This window comes from Euprymna scolopes, chromosome 13, assembly GCF_053919585.1.
Source record: "Euprymna scolopes isolate OS-2025 chromosome 13, ASM5391958v1, whole genome shotgun sequence".
In the NCBI taxonomy this organism is placed as follows: domain Eukaryota; kingdom Metazoa; phylum Mollusca; class Cephalopoda; order Sepiida; family Sepiolidae; genus Euprymna; species Euprymna scolopes.
The window spans coordinates 131,345,317-131,364,765 of record NC_136494.1 but is presented as its reverse complement, the minus strand read 5'-3'; the positions used below and the strand labels follow the sequence as shown (position 1 = coordinate 131,364,765).

Here is a 19,449-nt window from a genome sequence, read left to right as displayed (position 1 = left end):
TATATATATATATATATATATATATATATATATATATATATATATATATATATATATATATATATATATATATTCTTTCCCCTTTTTCTTGTACCTATTTGTGAATTATTCCACGGATTTCTGCCTTTTGGATTATTTTGGACCATCTTCCAATTATGCGATTCCCTTGTGCGAATGGAAATTTAACTAATTTTCTTGGGTTTGCATTTTTGGATTTTACCGTAATTGGATACGTTACCCTTCACCAGACTATCCATTCACGTGAAATCACTTTTTTCTTCACCCTATTCCCTCTGCTTCACTTTTTGTTATCAAGTAAGGTCTTTTACTTACTTGTAGTTTCATTAAATACTTTTTCTAGCAAAATCCGATCCTGCATTTTGCTAAATCTTACCCTCTGATTAGAAACAATGTGTTTCTTTGAAACTCCGCGGATTAAGGACTATCCACTTATATAGTGTTTCCTTTTCAAATTAAATATGTTTTAAACTCTTTTTCAAAGTGTTTTTAACATGTTTTTTTAAACTATTTGCTCTTACATACATATATATATGAATTAACGAGTTTCACGCGTAGGTGCATGTGTGTGAATGCATGAACCATTCGATGTCTTCTTTAGTATCCCCTGATGAGTCAGATTATAAATCTTCTTAATCCTTCGCCGCTTATACTTTGAAAAGCAACTCTTTTATTATATGTGCGAAGGGGATGCGTGGGTGCGAGTGACTTGGCATCATACAAGTATATCACGGTTATGTATACATCTATGAATATGCAGTGTATACAATTATGTATACACCTATGAATATGCAATGTATACAATTATACATATGATGTTGTTCCCAAAATTGGACAGGTTTTTAATATCGCCATTGGATCGTTCATTCCTGATAAAATAAATCTAATCGCAAACTCAATCTGGTTAGGAATATATGGGTTGAACTATTAGAGATTTGTATATATTTGTTTGAACTGTGTCGATACGTAAGCATGTATGAAGGAGCCATACCGAGGATTAAGTTATGTATATATATACACGTCTATGTGTATGTACCTGTGTATTTATTTATATATATGTAATGTGGAGATATAGTAATATATAGATATATTAGTCTGTGTATGCCAATATGTGTATACATGTGTGTAAGTGGGCATATAAGTATATGTATACGGCTGACATATGAAAACATTCATACAAATTTTGACTGATCTCTATATATGTATTCATTGCATCTTATTTATCTAGTTTCGATAAGTTTTACTCGTATATATTAGTCTGATGTACTTTAAAGAAAGTAACTGGCTTTATTGAAAGTACAGATAAAAAAAGGTAAATCGTGAATTTTAGATCAAGTAATATAGCGAACAGAGATAGAGTATTTATATTTTTCTCTTTATATATAAAAAATATCTCCTTTTCTTTTTCTTTTTTTGGTTTCTGCCCGCAAATCTATGACTTGTTTAATGATTCAAACCAATAAATTACACTTTCGTTAGTTAAACTAACAAACCTAAGCACTAAAGGGTTAAGGAAACGAAAGGGGGGGGGGTGACCTAGAAATTAAGCAGATAACCTAAACAAGGTACCAGATAAAGATAAAATGTAAGATGGGTAAGTAAAAAGTTTCGTTTGCTTGTTTGAAGGACTTCTGAGAAATTTTATTTTTGTTGTTGTTGCCATTTTTAGGCAACAAAATGGATTTGAGATTCAATCTGAGTTCTGACGAGACATAAAAAAAATGTTGAAATGTTGATCGATCGGCATAGACTCTTTACTATGTTTATATAATTTTATTTATATTAACGCTCTGCACTCATATTGGGCACTTTTGAAGAAATATTCATTTTAGTTTAGGTTAACTACATACATGAACTTAATCAATTAACGAATATATATATATATATATATATATATATATATATATATATATATATATATACTAGCAGTTCATCCCGGCTTTGCACGGGTCCTATTTACTGTTCATAACTTATGTGCGTAAATATATATATATATATATATATATATATATATATATATATATATTAAAAAGTTTGACTCATGTCCAGGTAACCTCCATCGAAATTTTAAAGTGTTTAGACCCAAAATTAGCGAAGGAGTTTGGTAGAGTTTGCAAAGGTCAACTCTTTCAATTTTGACCTCTTAGCAGCCAAATTTCGCCCAAACACTGATTAAAAAGCTTGCTGCGTGTCTGAATACCCTTTATGTAAAATTTCAACTGATTAGACCCAAAATTGGTTGAATAGTTTGCTAGAGACCGCAAAAGTCAAATCTTTTAAACTTTGACACTTTGGCAGCCAAATTTTCGGCCAAAATCAAATTAAAAAGCTTGCCCTATGTCTGAATACACTTTATGCAAAATTTCAAATGCTTAGACCAAAAATTGGCTGAATAATTTGGTAGAGATCGCAGAGGTAAATTTTTTAAAACTTTGAGCCTAATTTTTACTCCTTAACATTTATTGTTTTGGGCGCAAATCAAATTAAAATGTTTGATCCACACCCAAATAACCTACATCTAAAATTTCTTATGTTTAGACCCAAATTTTGTGAAGGAGTTTGGTAGAGTTTTTAAATCGTTGAACTTTGAGCCAAATTTCTGTCTGAAAACCGATTAAAAAGATGTTCCCAAATCTCAATTCTGTTATGTTAAATCTCGAATCTATAGACTGAAAATGTACAGAGTAGTTTGGTAGAGAAATGTACACACGCAGACAGTTTCACTTATATATATATATATATATATATATATATATATATATATATATAAGAAGCCATGTTTTTGCTATGTTATTTTCACTGTTCACATGTCTATGTTCTGACCGGCATTACGAATATAATTCTTGCGACACTTAATAAACATCAAACTAAATAACCGTTTTCCTTTTTTCTTGACCAACTAGCGTCTTTGATACAATAAAACACACGGACATTGTTACGACGTGCATGAGCATAAAATTTCCTTGATACATTTCCTTGATACATTTCCTTGATACATGTGCAAATTTGTATTTTGGATTATTCAGATGGTTGTTCTAATCTTGAGTGTTATTCTTATGTTTCTGCTTCTTCAAGTGTATCTTATTAAACCTGGAAATTTTTTGTGTAATCATTCTTTGTAGACTGTTATCTTCATCTTCATAGTTGTTGTTGTTTCACCACGTTTCGGCCAACTCATCTTCTGGCCTTCTTCGGGAGATTAACCACGATAGAATAGGAATTCTATGTCTTGTAATTGTATCTCCAGTAATTACTGCCTTCCATAATTGTTGTCTCACCACGTTTTGGCCAACTAATAATCTGGCCTGCCGGGCAGGATTGAAACTCCTATCTTCAGACAATGCTCACCTAGAACCATAGTGACTCAACGCCTCTATATACTGCGCCACAGGCCCTGAAGAAAAAAAATACAATACTATTTGGTTGGAAAGCTTTTAGTCAAACTTGGGAATCTGTATGGAACTTCAGACAGAACACTATTTAATCCATGAGAATAGCATGCTCTTGTTTCATTGGCCATGCACAGTTAATTTGTACTTGTATTCTTAGTGTCACTTGCATTGAAGATTGAATATTCAACCTCCAAAAGAGTGTTACTTAGAACTGAATTATTATTTTCTACTTTATCCATTACACCACGACGCTTGCAGAATAGCACTCAACATGAGAACAGTAGTCCAAATAATATGAATGATTAAATCTCGAAAATTCAGAAACATGTGCAACTATTTATAAATTGGTATGGATCTACATATTTATAAATTGGTATGGATCTACATATTTATAAATTGGTATGGATCTACATATTTATAAATTGGTATGGATCTACATATTTATAAATTGGTATGGATCTACATATTTATAAATTGGTATGGATCTACATATTTATAAATTGGTATGGATCTACATATTTATAAATTGGTATGGATCTACATATTTATAAATTGGTATGGATCTACATATTTATAAATTGGTATGGATCTACATATTTATAAATTGGTATGGATCTACATATTTATAAATTGGTATAGATCTACATATTTATAAATTGGTATGGATCTACATATTTATAAATTGGTATGGATCTACATATTTATAAATTGGTATGGATCTACATATTTATAAATTGGTATGGATCTACATATTTATAAATTGGTATGGATCTACATATTTATAAATTGGTATGGATCTACATATTTATAAATTGGTATAGATCTACATATTTATAAAAGTATAAAAACTAGATTTGATAAACTCTGAATTTCTATTCCCATAGAAAAAATAGCAATTATTCATTGAAATAACTGGAAAAGGGCAGCAAAGATAATCAATTTTTCCGAGAGATTCATCATTTATCAAGACTCGTAGGTCACTCAAGGATAAGAGATAACAATACCGTCACGATAGGTGGAAATTTGGTAGAAATTGATTAACAGAATGGTTCAACAAGAACCTAAGTCGAACTTGAAAATGACCATGTTATTGTATTTAATTCCCCTCTGAGAGGCTAGACACAAGATCAGGTTTGATAAAAGTGTTCCTGTTGAACGAACTGTATTTGAACGTGGAACATTCAGGTTTTCAATCCATGTCATTAATAAATTAGCCTCCATGGCAAGCAGTCCCACGATATTATATTCCACAGACAGGCAGTTCTAGGAAAGAAACTTTGCTAATGGAATTTATGTTTAGTTTTCATAAGTAGAGTATGTTCTAGCGAGGAAGTAGGGTGTGTGCTGAATATCTTCAGTTTTAAGTGAGTGGGTGATTTGGGGAAAGAATTTATAGTTAAACCTAAGTAAACATTGTGTGTAAGAATAAAATGTTAAAAAATGGTGTGTCATTCTTTAGTTGTCTTGGCTTGATCTATAGATTTGCTTCAGCTTGTTCTTTTATTTGCCATTTTATTTGGTTTGAGAAGAAAATGAAATAGATTCTGTGGCTACTTGATTGGGCAGAGAATACAAAATATTATCTGTTGCAGTTGGACATCTTGAACTCTTGATTATAGAGTTGTATTTGCTGATTCTCTTTTTAGCCATAATGATAAGCTGCTTAAACTTACCATCTTCTGCCATTGACTTTTGGGTTCCATTTTTGGAGATGACACATTTAATTATGTACGTTTCTGGAGACATGAGCAGTGAATTTAATACTTCAAGTCTGGGTAATAATTCTACTTGATCTAATTACACTGGAAAACACTATGTCGAGTTACGTATGACACATAATTCTAACTCGGTTGTGCCATTTGAATCCCAAAATAATTCCACTTTTTCGTATCACATCAGATTTTTTAGTTATGAGTTACATTTTGCTTTCAAAAAATACTTTCACCTAACGAAGTTTTCCTAGTATTGTACACTGTTTCAAAAATGTACATAGAATGGAAATTTTATATAATAAAAAATTATTAGAATATAGTAATACCTTGAAGTATACCAAAAGGTTTGGATTTGGCATTAAATAATTCGAAATATGCCATGGAACAAACAAAGAAAAAAAACAATGAAATCAAATAAATATGTTGTAGTAGCGGAGCATCTGGCAAATACGGTTAAATATGATATTTTGATTAATGTAGATTTCGTATTTATTATTATACTAGCCTGGGTGCCCGGCATTGCCTGGGTGTTTGGAGGTGTGTGTCGAGCAAAATAAAAAAAAAAAGTGGTAGGTGACAGGCAGGCTTGAACCATTACCGCAAAGGAGGAAAAGAACATGATAAAAAACGTGCCATCTTTGCTATTATGCCCATTGCCAAACCGGAATTGACGTAGGTTTAAATTAAAGTTAGGCAATCGAAAAGAGGGTATGACTTTCGAAAATATTGGCGAAAAAAGCGACCCCTTCTAAAGTGCCAAGTTGAGGGTGAAGGAATTAATGTTTTTGGCCAATTTTTCTGATGTTTGTCGTCTGGAGGGTCGAGCTTCAACATGATATCAATCTTGGGAAATTCGTCGCAGACATACATACATACATTTAAACAGACAGGTAAGATTTATGTTATAGATTGGACCAAATATATGATTTAAAAAATTAAAAAAAAAAAAAAACTTCTGTGCCACAACTGAGAATCGAAACCAAAACGTTTTGCTTATGATTTATTTTTTCCTCTGTTGTTAATGATTGAGTTATGAAGATATGTTTGCTGCAAGGCTAAAATTAAAACATGAACCAATAGCTATTATGTTATGCGTGCGTATTCATAATGTTGTCGTTCGACCTTTACCTGACAAATATCATGTTTTTAATTTTCACACTTTTGTACCGATTTTCCTGGCTAAAACCCGAATGTAAAGTTTCAAATACTTTATATATGAAGTTTCATGTCTGTAGACCAAAAACTGTAGAAGTTTGGTGGGCAAAATTTTTTAAACAAAAATATATATGCACACACACACATATATATATATATATATATATATATATATATATATATATACTAGCAGTTTAGTCCGGCTTTGCTCGGGCCCTATGGGCTGTTCATAACTTGCCCTTTTTCTTTTTTTTTTTTTTTGTACAAGGTGGTCACCACTTATCAAGGCCCGGAAGCCACTCAGGGATAAGGGTTATTGCGTGTACAGTACGTTAGTGTTGAGATTTGATAAAGTGTCTATGATGAGGGGAGATTCTGTCATGATTTCTCCATTGCTTATGACCTCACTCAGATTGTTCACGAACCCACCCGTGTGCCCGACAATGACGGCCAGTGTGCAAGTCTCCTAGACCTTTTTCTCACAACTTGCCCTGAACTATGTTCAGTTTCCATTCTGTCTCCTCTTGGATCTTCCGACCACTCAGTTGTATCAATTAAGATAAAAATGAAATGTAATAAGTCCTCAGACGTACCTCTCCATCGTACAGTATATCGATACACTATGGCTGACTGGGGTAGTTTCCGTACATTTATATCGGATCTTCCTCTGCGTTCCATGTTTAAAAAGGATGTGTCGTCTATAGTATCAGACCTGACAGAATGGTTAATTGTGGGTATAGACAATTTCATACCCTCGAATAGGTTCCAGCAAAAACCTAACAGCCAGCCATGGTTTTCTCCAGAATGTGCTGCTGCTATTGCGCACAGAAATCACTTTTTCCACTGCTTCCAACGTAATAGATGTATGGAAACTAAAGCCGCTTTCAGGACTGCCAGCAACCATTGTAAGAAAGTAATAAAGAACGCAAGAGAGTTGTATGCTCAGTCCGTCAAGTCCAAAGTAGCTGAGCAGCGGCTTGGTTCCCACCATTTTTGGCAAATTGCAAACAGAATCCTGAATAGAAGCGTGTGCCCTATCCCAACTATCATCAATGGACCTGAGTTAATCTCATCAGCATCAGACAAAGCCAAACTCTTTGCCAAGAACTTTGCAGCTAATTCTACCCTTTGCGACCAAGGCCGCCAACCCCCAATATTTCCTCCTGTATCAGAAAACACACTATGTGATATACAAATATCTGTATGTGATGTTGCCAAGCTAATCAAAAACCTTGATTCCAGTAAAGCAACCGGCCCTGACGGTATTCCAATTATAGTACTGAAAAAACTTCAACCAGAACTAGCACCCATACTTACAAAACCGTTTAAACATTGTCTTAAGGAGAATTGCTTCCCATCACCCTGGAAAATCTCATCAGTATGCCCTGTATTTAAGAATTCAGGTGATCGTTCATCCCCCTCTCAGTACAGGCCAATAAGTCTCCTGTGCGTCATGAGTAAGTTGTTGGAATCTGTGTTAAATAGAGAAGTAATCAACCATCTCAGCAAAAATAACCTTCTTAGTGACACACAATATGGTTTCCATTCTGCTAGATCTACAGCAGATGTGCTTACAGTTATATCTCACAGGATTAGCGAATCTCTCGACAGAGGCAACCTTTCTAGGGCAATTACTCTTGACATATCAAAGGCCTTTGATAGGGTATGGCATAAAGGTTTACTTCACAAGATCTCCAGCTATGGTATAGCTGGAAATGTCTTCTCAATTATTAAATCATTTCTCTCTGATAGGTTCATAAGAGTAGTAGTTGATGGGCAAAAATCAGAAGCTCACAGTATAAATGCTGGAGTCCCTCAGGGGTCCATCCTGGGCCCAACTCTTTTCCTGATCTACATTAATGATCTTCCAAATCACATCCTTACATCATTCATAGACATTTTTGCTGACGACACTACCATCTATGGTAGCACATCTAAGACAGTAAACGACCAAGTTCTCTCCGATTCTCTCTCCTCTGATCTTGATCACGTTGTACAATGGGGAAAGGAGTGGCTGGTTACTTTTAATGCATCTAAAACCAAACTTCTATCTTTACATCATCAACGTTCTTATCCCCATCTGGCATCAATTAAAATGAATGGCTCTCGTCTTGGGGAGGCCTCAAGTTTTGACAGGCTTCTGGGGTTTACCTTTACTTCTGATCTTAAATGGAATACGTACATCAAATCTGTTGCCAAGGCCGCTGGAAAAATGATCGGATCCTTCTATCGATCCAGTAGATATCTCACTACTGATGCTATTCTCTATCTATATAAGAGCCAGATACGTCCAAGGATGGAATACTGTTGCCACATATGGGCAGGACCTGCTAGAAAAGACTTGTCCTGCCTTAATAGGGTTCAAAATAGACTTCGTAGCCTGGTGGGAGATGTTCTTTTCTCTTCGCTGCAACCTCTATCTCACAGAAGAGATGTTGCGAGTTTGTCTCTGCTTTATCGTTATTTTCATGGAAAGTGTTCGACTGAGCTTCAATCTATGGTCCCCCCTCGCCAAACTTTCACAAGAAACACTCGACTAACTGAAAACACTATCAATAATTTTCCCCACTCTTTATCTGTGCCTAAACCTGAACATAGATTCCATGATCAAAGCTTCTCTCTTAGAACTGCACGCCTGTGGAATTGTCTTCCGTTTTCCTGCTTTCCAGCTGTCTATAATATGGTTGTCTTCAAGTCCAACGTGAACAAGTTTTTGATGAGCCGTTCCACTTAATTTAACAAATTTACCAAACTTCCATTACTATCGATTACTATATTGTCCTTTTGACTACTCTTTAACCCTTATCCTTGAGTGGCCTATCGGCCTTGATAAGTGGTGACGCCTATGTAAAAAAAAAAAAAAAAAAGTTAAGGAGATGGTTCATCAGGAATTTGTTTATGTTGGACTTGAAGACATCCAGGTTGTAGTCAGGTGGGAAACAGACAGACGGAACAGAGTTCCACAGGCGTGCAGTTCTAAGAAAGAAGCTTTGTTCATGGAATCTACGGTTTGGTTTTGGCACAGATAAAGAGTGGGGAAAATTTTTGATAGTGGTTTCAGCTAGACGGGTGCTTTTCGTGAAAGACTGGCAAGGGCGCACCAGGGATTGGAGCTCAGACGAGCACCTGCCATGGAAGTAATGATAAAACAAAGACAGGTTTGCAACGTCTCTCCTGTGGGAGAGAGGCTGCAGGGAAGAGAAAAGGCCATCCCCCACTAAGCCATGAAGCGTATTTTGTACTCTGTCAAGGCAGGATAGTGTTTTTAGCAGCGCCTGCCCAGATGTGGCAACACTACTCCATCCTTGGACGTACTTCACTTTTATATAAGTAGAGAATTGCGTCAGCAGTGAGATATCTTCTGGAGCGGTAGAAGGATCCCACAATTTTTCCAGTGACCTTGGCAATAGACTTGATGTACGTGTTCGATTTCAAGTCAGGAGTAAAGGTGAAGCCCAGAAGCTTGTCAAAACATGAAGCCTTACCAAGACGAGAGCGATTCATTTCAATCAATGCCAGATGAGGATCAGAGCGTTGATGATGTAAAGATAGAAGTTTGGTTTTAGATGCATTAAAAGTAACCAACCACCTCTTTCCCCATTCTACCACCTGCTCAAGATCAGAGGAGAGAGAATCAGAGAGAACTTAATCATTTACAGCCTTTGATGTGCTGCCATAGATAGTAGTGTCGTCAGCATAAGCGTCTATGAATGATCTAAGGATGTGACTTGGAAGATCATTGATGTAGATCAGGAAGAGAGTTGGGCCTAGGATGGAGCCCTGAGGGACTCCAGCATTAATACTGTGAACTTCTGATTTCTACTCATCAACCACTACTCTTATGAACCTCTCAAAGAGAAATGATTTAATAATTGAAAACACATTTCCAGCTAATCCTATGGAGCTTCCCCTAGTCGAGAGCTGTCCATTTCAATTGATGCCAAATGGGGATCAGAGCGTTGATGATGCAAAGATAGGAGCTTGGTTTTAGATGCATTAAAAGTAACCCGCCACCTCTTCCCCACTGTACCATGCGCTCAAGATCAGAGGAGAGAGAATTAGAGAGAAGTTTGTCATTTATCGCCTTAGATGTGTTGCTATAGATGGTCGTGTCATCAGCATAGATGTCAACGATTGATTTAAGTATGTGTTTTTGGAGATCATTGATGTAGATCAGGAAGAGAGTTGGGCCCAGGATTGACCCCTGAGGGGCTCCAGCATTAATACTGAGGGCCTCTGATTTCTATCCATGAACCACTACTCTTATGAGCCTATCAGAGAGAAATGATTTAATGATCGAGAAAACATTTCCAGTTATAACGTAGCTGGAAATCTTGTGAAGTAGGCCCTGTGCCATACTTTATCGCAGGCCTTTGATATGTCAAGAGCAATTGCCTTAGAGAGGAAGCCTTTGTTGAGAGATTCACTAATCCTATGAGATATAACCGTTAGCACATCTGCTGTAGATCTAGCAGAATGGTGTGAATACACTTCATGTAATATTATAAATGTTTAGACCAAAATTTGTCTGAGTAATTTCATAGAGACCGCAGAGGTGAATTTTTTAAATTTTGCCCCCAATTTTGACCTCCCCCCCTTTAACGTTTATTATTTTGGTCTCAAATCAAAATACAAACTTTTACCTATGTCCAAGTTATCTATATCAAAAATTTCAAGTCTTTAGACCAAAAATTGGCTGGGTGGTTTGTTAGACACCGCAAAGGTCAAATCTTTTGAACTTTGTCTCTTTGGTAGCTCAAATTTTCGACCCAAACCAATTAAAAAGCCTGCCCTTTTCCTGAATACACCTTATGTAAAATTTCAAATGTTTAGACCAGAAATTTCTTAAAACTTTGATCCTAATTTTGATTCCTTAACATTTATTTTTTGGGGCTCAAATCAAATTAAAAAGTTTGATCCATGTCCAAGTAACTTACATTTAAAATTTCAAGTGTTCAGACCCAAAATTGGCGAAGGAGTTTGGTAGAGTTTTTAAAGGTCAAATCGTTGAACTTTGACTCCTTGTCAGCCAAACTATTGGCTGAAAACCAATTAAAAAGATTTCCCAAATCTCAGTACTCCTTATGTCAAATCTCGAGACTCTAGACCGAAAATTGACAGAGTTATTTGGTAGAGAAATGTACACACACAGACATTTTCACTTTATATTTGTGTGTATATAATATATATATATATATATATATATATATATATATATATATATATATATATACACTAGCATTTTAGCCCGGCGTTGCCCGAGTGTTTGGATGTGTCTGTTGAGCAAAAACAAAAAAAAAGTGGTAGTAGGAAGGAAGGCTTGAACTCGTACCGCAAAGGAGGAAAATAACGGGAAAAAAAACTGACGTCTTTGCTGTTACAATCACCGCCAAACCGGAAGTGACTTATGTTTAAATTAAGGCTAGACATTTTAGGATTTAAAAAATATCGGTGAAAAAAGCGAATCCTCCCCCCTGTAGAAAAGTGCCCAGTTGAAGGTGAAGATATAAAGACATACACAAACAAAAATCCAGATATATACGAGTATAGATTTCCTCTTATATGTGTGCGTGTATACTATACAATCAATAATATAATCCCTACAACAGTTTTTACTAAATGTTAAAGACATAATAATTAAGCTTGTCTTGAATTTCCAAACTGACCTCTTTTTGCATGAGACTTTATTTATCCCTCTTTCTCTCACTTTTCAATGTTTTCCTTAGTTCTCCTTGTTAATTAGACCTGCTCCTTTAATTGTGCTGCATCGATTTATCCAAGAACTTATATTCATTTCTTCAACGTGTCCATACCACCAAAGCCTTCTGTTTTTCACACATCTTCCTATACTGTCCAAATTTAATCTAGAACACAGCCTGTCATTTAAACCTATGCTATGCATCTATTGTATCATTTTCACATCATTTCTCTTCATACAATGCATGTCGATTTAATTTCCATACACCATCGCATTGCGTACATATGCCTGATAGACTCTTGCATTGGTAACGCTCCATGACAAAACTTTTTAATGAATTTTTTCAAATTCTAATGCAATGTCATATAGAAAATTGTCATCATTGGCTAAAATAGTTTTAAGAACTGACTCTTTAAATTGTTTGCATTTAAGTTTAATACACATTTAATTAATTGTTAAAATAGTAAATAAACCACTTTTTATTTAAACAATATTTAGCTGGCAATTATTTTGATGAGAAGAAACAAGAATATTGTTTTTAAAAAATTTAAATAATTATATTGTAAAATAGAGAAGAGATATGTTTATTTTATCTATAAATTTTTCTGCTTGTTCTTTCCTTAGTTCGTGTGTTATGCTTTGAACGAAGTCAAATACAATTTTTGAAAGCCAAACAATTACAAAAATGCTAAATTCGGTTTTACAAAGCTCAATCTGGCAATCCTGGACAAGAACATGAGAGTGACCTCCCTTTGATGTAGCCTAGTTTTCAAATGTCATTATAATAATATATGATTATTGTTGAAATAGTGTGGGAAAAAAATTCTTAATAATTTCGACATGCAGCAGTTCTTCACCAAAGAAAAATGTAATGTAAAAAAAAAAAAAGAACATTGTCTGTCACGAGTTGCTGGACTGAAGGCGTAAATTAAAGATTGTCTCTTAAAATGTAATTTTATTATTTGTATAGAACTATGTAGCATCATATTACTTTCTGGGTATTTATTAGTACTTAATAATTTATCTCATTTGGGTTTCAAATCCAATGGACATTATTTTCATAGAAATGCTTACTAACTCCTATTTGCTGCATGTCATTGTTTGTTTTTTTTTCCCCAAAAAAATAATTTTTATGCTATCCAGAAAAATATCAGCTTTATCAAAACATATTTATTATCTAATATATAAAAGGCAAAATGGGCACGCACGTTTGTGCATGTCCAAAAAAAGGCTTTTTCTGTGGGAGTTCTCGAGTCAGTTAGATTCCGAGAGAAATCTTTTAATACTTCCTAGATCATGATATGTAAGATTCGCAAACAGACATCGTCTCTATCTTTTTTTTGATCAAGTTTTAAAAATTCCCTCATTTTGAGTGTTTGTCTTTTTCGTATAAAGTAAAACTAATTGATCGCCTGCCTTTCCGGGCTGGGATTTGAAGTAAATTAGATTTGGTCAATGTGCTATTTATTTGGACAATTCCAGAGTGCTCCCTTTTTGAGGGAGCTGGTTTTTCCTCCACATTAAAAAGCGACCTTGTGTCTAATTTGCTTTCATGGGGAAGCAAATAAATACCACGCAAACGCCTGACCTTCTGGCCGGTTAGTGTCTGTTCTGTAATTGGTCCTTGGTCAATGTAAAGGAAACCCTTCATACCTATACTGTTCAGGTTAAATCTTCTTGAAAACATCAGATCTAAACTCGTGCTTAAGATTCACATTATATATTCATGCTATTATTCTCAGGTAATTTCTTTCTATGCAACTTTTACACTCAGTGGCCATGTTTCACTTCCATACATCATCATATCCCACACACACATCTGACTCTTCCCTTAGTCAACGTAAAGCTTTGCTAAATATTATTTAAACTAATAGGACCCATGGAAATTCCATGGAATGAGAAATATATTTAAACTAGTGGGGGTGCCTGGCGTTGCCTGGGTGTTAGGAGGTGTGAGTACAAAAAAAAAATAGTAGTAGGCAGGCAGGCTCAAACCCATAACGCGAGGGCGGAAAAGAAAGTGAAAGAAAACCTGATGTCTTACCCTCTACTTCATAATGCAACCGGAAGTTTAAAGTGTTCAAATTTAATGTAGTCAATCAAAAAGATGACTTGCAAAAATGGCGTTGCTTTTAAAACTTCCACGAATGTCGTTTTTAATGTGGGTGAAAATCAGCTCCCTCAAAAAAGGGGGCACTCTGGCAGTATCCAAATAAATAGTAATTGTCTCAGTATGAAGGGTTTCCATTACATTGACCAAGGACCAATTACAGAACAGATACTACCCGGCCAGATGGCCAGGCGTTTGCGTGGTATTTATTTGCTTCCCCATGAAAGCAAATTAGACACAAGGTCGCTTTTTAATGTGGAGGAAAAACCAGCTCCCTCAAAAAGGGAGCACTCTGGAACTGTCCAAATAAATAGCACATTGACCAAATCTAATTTACTTCAAATCCCAGCCCGGAAAGGCAGGCGATCGATTAGTTTCACTTTATTTTTTATGTGCATGCGCGGCCGCTTGACAGCTTCTTTATGTTAAGAATAAGTCGATTAGAAAACACCTTGTAACGGTCGTATCAAGCTGGTTTAATGGTTATTGTACTTGATTCACTATCTTTAGGTTTTGGGATTCGATCTTAGCTTGAGTATTTTTATTTATTTACAAGAAGTGAACTGTTTAGAATAAACATAATACTTGCATGCACATGTCTCAGTTTCTGTATGAATTAAAATATAATATTTATGCATAATTTACAACCGGGCAACGCCGGGCTAGAATACAATAAAATATTCTTATTCATTTTAGGAATGATTGTACACCAAATATATGTTGATTTTGATTTCCTGAAATGTTAAGGTTATTTGTCTCAACCTACTTTCCTATAATGAATAATCGACGATTTCTTATTCATATAAACGAATATATATTTATATAAAGTAGATAATGTCCTTTTCTACTTGCTTGGTTTTTATTACTTTTTTATCGTTTGATGTTTACAAAGACGTCTAAAATGGGATGTGTGTAGTGGAGTGTTCTGTGAATTCTATACTGTTATGGAAATTGTTAAGGTGTTGTTAGAATTCGGTCAGTGTCAACGAGAAAAATCTCATCTATATATCTTTTTAAAAATTTTTTTTTTTATTTTACATTTTCACCCCAAATAAGACACAGTGCCATTTTGATGTAAGGGGCCACTATCAGGGACATAAGTTGCAAGGATACTATGAAGGGAGTTGAGCCTCAAGATGTCTGTTCACATTACACTTGAACTTTTGCATGTCAGTACAGTTGGGGAAACAGGAACCCAGAAGGAAATTCCAAAGTCTAACAATTTTGTGGAAGAAACTATTAGATCTAGGGATCTCTACTGTGTAGGGATGGAACTTTGATGTTTGTCGGGTTTGTCGGGGATATTTATGTCGGAGCATCCACTATTAAAATACTTGTAAAACAGGCAGAGGGGTGCAACATTTCGTTGATAGGACAGAGATTGAAACTTAGATGACAGTTCAGGACCTACAGATTGATGACACTCATTTGAACTCTGTCCAGGAGTGAGAGACTAGTAGCAGATGCACCAGCCCAAATGTGAAACAATACTCCATACGTGGGCAAATAGTGGCCTTATAGAGGTGCAGGATACTTTCATGCATAAGTAACTTTCTAGCACATTAGAGAGAGCCCACTTTTGCAGCAATGCTCTAAATATATCTGTTCCAGCTTGTGTTCCCTGTGAATGTTAAACCGAGGAGTTTGAACGAAGTACTTTCATGGTATGTATCTTTAGCCATAGCTATTAGAGGTTGAGAAGGTTTCTTGTAATTATTGAAGGAAACGGGCTTAGTTTTGGTAGTATTGAACGTTATCATCCACTTTGATCCCATTCCTCTACAAACTGGAAGTCTTCCTCTAGGGGTTCTGCCATTGCCTTGGATATATATATATATATATATATATATATATATATATATATATATATATATATATATATATATATATATATATATATATATATATAATGTCGTTTTTGTCTAGCAAATTTATTTCATCTGAAACATTTATATTATGGCAATTTTTAACCTTTACCATAATTCCCCTTATTTTCTCGGACTTCTGTCCAATGATCACGTAGCTTCTTGATGCCTTCTTCAACAAAATTTCTTTGATTTTTGAAAGAAAAACAAATTCAGGTCATTTTTTAGTTGGATGCCATTTTCATAAATTTTATTGCTTAAGTGATTCTACAAGGACAGGAAAAAATGACAGTCAGATAGAACAATATCCGGTGAATACGGTGGATGAGGTAAAAACTTCCTGAAACTCATGACCTTTTCCTGAGTGACTCTTGCTGTGTGAATCTGGCGTTATCATGCTGAAGCACTACACCCTTCCTATTGAGTTATGCTGGCCGTTTTTCTTGTTTTGGGGAAGAAAGCATTTCTTAGATTATCCAGCTACAATCAATATTTGACTGCTGTGATTGTTTGGTTACATTCTAGTAACTCATAATGAGTCAGTCCTCTTATGTCCTACCATAAAGAGAGCATAACCTTCTTTAGATATCGTCCTTGTTTTGGAACACACCGTAGACTTTGGTTTCGGTCTAACCATTATCTTGTGCATAGGATATTCTTGTAAAGAACCCATATTTCATCTTCAGTCACAGTTCTTTGCATAGATGGTTCTCGTTGATTCCTAGAAAGCAAAGATATGCAAACAGTCAATCTTTGATTTCATTGAGCGTCGGTCAAATCGTGGGGTACTAAGTGTCCAAGTTTTTAATTATTTTTAAATTTATGAAGGCATGAAATGATTCAATAGATAGTTTCAATATTTTATTTATTTTTTTTTTTACATAGAAGTCACCATTTATCAAGGCCCAGAGGTCACTCGGGGATAAGGGTTAAAGAATGAACAGTAATCAATGGGACAATATCTTAATAATAATTAGTAGTGGAAATTTGGTAAATTGGATTGCTTAAGGAGAATGGCTCATCATTATGTTGGATTCAATCATATTATAGTCAGCTAGAAAGCAGGCAAACAGAAGACAGTTTCACAGATGTGCAGTTATAAGAAAAAAGCTTTGTTCATGGAATATACGTTTAGGTTTAGGCACAGATAAAGAGTAGGGGAAATTATTGATAGTGTTTTCAGATAGACGAGTGTTTCTTGCAAAAGTTTGGGGGTGTTGCATAGGGGTTCATATTAAGATGACGCGGAGATCACATTGGAGTACATATATAACGGGACTCATGTACAGACATAGCGATAGTGATGAGAGGGAGAGAAGACATTTATACAGTTCTGGGATGCTTGGGACTTCATATATATACTGACTGGAGATGTATACACGTTCTTTTCACACATATTAGAGGAGAGGGAGAGACGTCACTTATGATGATGGTGGGGACACATAACTTCGAAGGGTTTACAAAGTTTGTTATAATTGATGATAAACACATGACCTTTTTCTGTTGTAACTGAATGACGACACGAGACAACACGTACAAAACATGATGATGACTTCTTTATTTGTCGGATTGGCTGGGTCGATTAACGTCAGAAATTCACTTGTATCTACATGGTTAATCTTCTACCCCTTCGCCTCTAAGGGGTCCCTCCTCTGACCATGTCAACTCTTGGCTGATCAACTCTCTCCGACCGATTCTAACTGACTGACTGACTGACTCTAACTGACGAACCCATAGAACTATATGGAGAATTGTCCTTTGTCTATGATGTCAGAAGTGTGTTTTTCAAACGTGACTAATTTCACGTGATTATGCATGTGTTTGTCCAAAACACACTTCTGCAAACAAAAGAATCCTCTCTTAACCTATTTTTAACCTAACCTATTTTTTAACAATATAGTTTTAATTTTCATTGTTCATTCTTTTACTGACATATTTAATATTCAGATTTCTAAAAGAATTAACAATAGCCTTAATTTCTAACATTCCATTTCTTAACTTTGCCTACAGGGTTCGACTTTAGGATTATCCTAATCTCATTTCCAATTATTTAATATTCTTTTTATTTACATGGAAAGGGTACAGCCTTTCCCTGTAACAGGGGGACCATAGAGTGGAGCTCAGACAAGCATTTGCTATGAAAATAACAATAAAGCAGAGGCAGGCTCGCAATGTCTCTTCTGTGAGAAAGAGGTTGCAGAGAAGAAAAAAGGGCATCCCCACTAGGCTACAAAGTTTATTTTGAACTCTGTCAAGGCAGAATAAGCTGCTTCTAGCAGCTCCTGCCCAGATATGGCAGCAATACTCCATCCTTGGACATACATGGCTCTTATACAGGTAGAGAATTGCATCAGCAGTGAGATATCTACTGGATCGATTGAAGGATCCCACCATTTTTCCAGCGACCTTGGCAATGGATATGATGTAAGTGTTCCATTTCTGATCAGGAGAAAAGGTCAAGCCTAGAAGCTTGTCAAAACATGAAGCCTTACCAAGACGAGAGCGATTCATTTCAATCAATGCCAGATGAGGATCAGAGCGTTGATGATGTAAAGATAGAAGCTTGGTTTTAGATGCATTAAAAGTAACCAACCACCTCTTTCCCCATTCTACCACCTGCTCAAGATCAGAGGAGAGAGAATCAGAGAGAACTTAATCATTTACAGCCTTTGATGTGCTGCCATAGATAGTAGTGTCGTCAGCATAAGCGTCTATGAATGATCTAAGGATGTGACTTGGAAGATCATTGATGTAGATCAGGAAGAGAGTTGGGCCTAGGATGGAGCCCTGAGGGACTCCAGCATTAATACTGTGAACTTTTGATTTCTACTCATCAACCACTACTCTTATGAACCTCTCAAAGAGAAATGATTTAATAATTGAAAAGACATTTCCAGATAATCCTATGAGATATAACCATAAGCACATCTGCTCTAGATCTAGCAGAATGGAAACTATATTGCATGTCACTAAGAAGGTTATTTCTGCTGAGGTAGTTGACTACTTCTCTATTTAACACAAATTCTAGCAACTTACTCATGACACACAGGTCTGTACTAAAAGGGAGATGACCTATCACCTGAATTCTTTAATACAGGGCATACTGATGAGATTTTCCAGGGTGTTGGGAAGCAGTTCTCTGTAAGACAATGCTTAAACAGCTTTGTAAGTAGGGGCACTAGTTCTGGTTGAAGCTTTTTTAGCACTATAATAGGAATGCTGCCAGGGCCAGTTGCTTTACTGGAATCAAGGTTTTGATTAGTTTGGCAACATCGCACACAGATATTTGTATATCACACAGCGTGTTTTTTGATACAGTAGGAAATACTGGGGGTGGTGACCTTGGTCGCATAGGGTAGAATTAGCTGTAAAGTTCTTGGCAATGGCAGGATCCTATTTGCTATTTGCCCAATCTGGCGGGAACCAAGCTGCAGCTCAGTTACTTTGAACTTGTAGGACTGAGCATACAACACTCTCGCATTGTTTAGGACTCTTTTAC

The 19,449-nt window shown here is 35.6% G+C and overlaps 1 protein-coding gene across 1 annotated transcript in view; it reads left to right on the top strand.

The window, feature by feature from the left end:
* LOC145292193 (cilia- and flagella-associated protein 65-like) overlaps positions 1–19,449 on the top strand; it is a 2,765,874-nt gene that overhangs the window by 941,053 nt on the left and 1,805,372 nt on the right. The gene's annotated exons all lie outside the window — the stretch shown is intronic.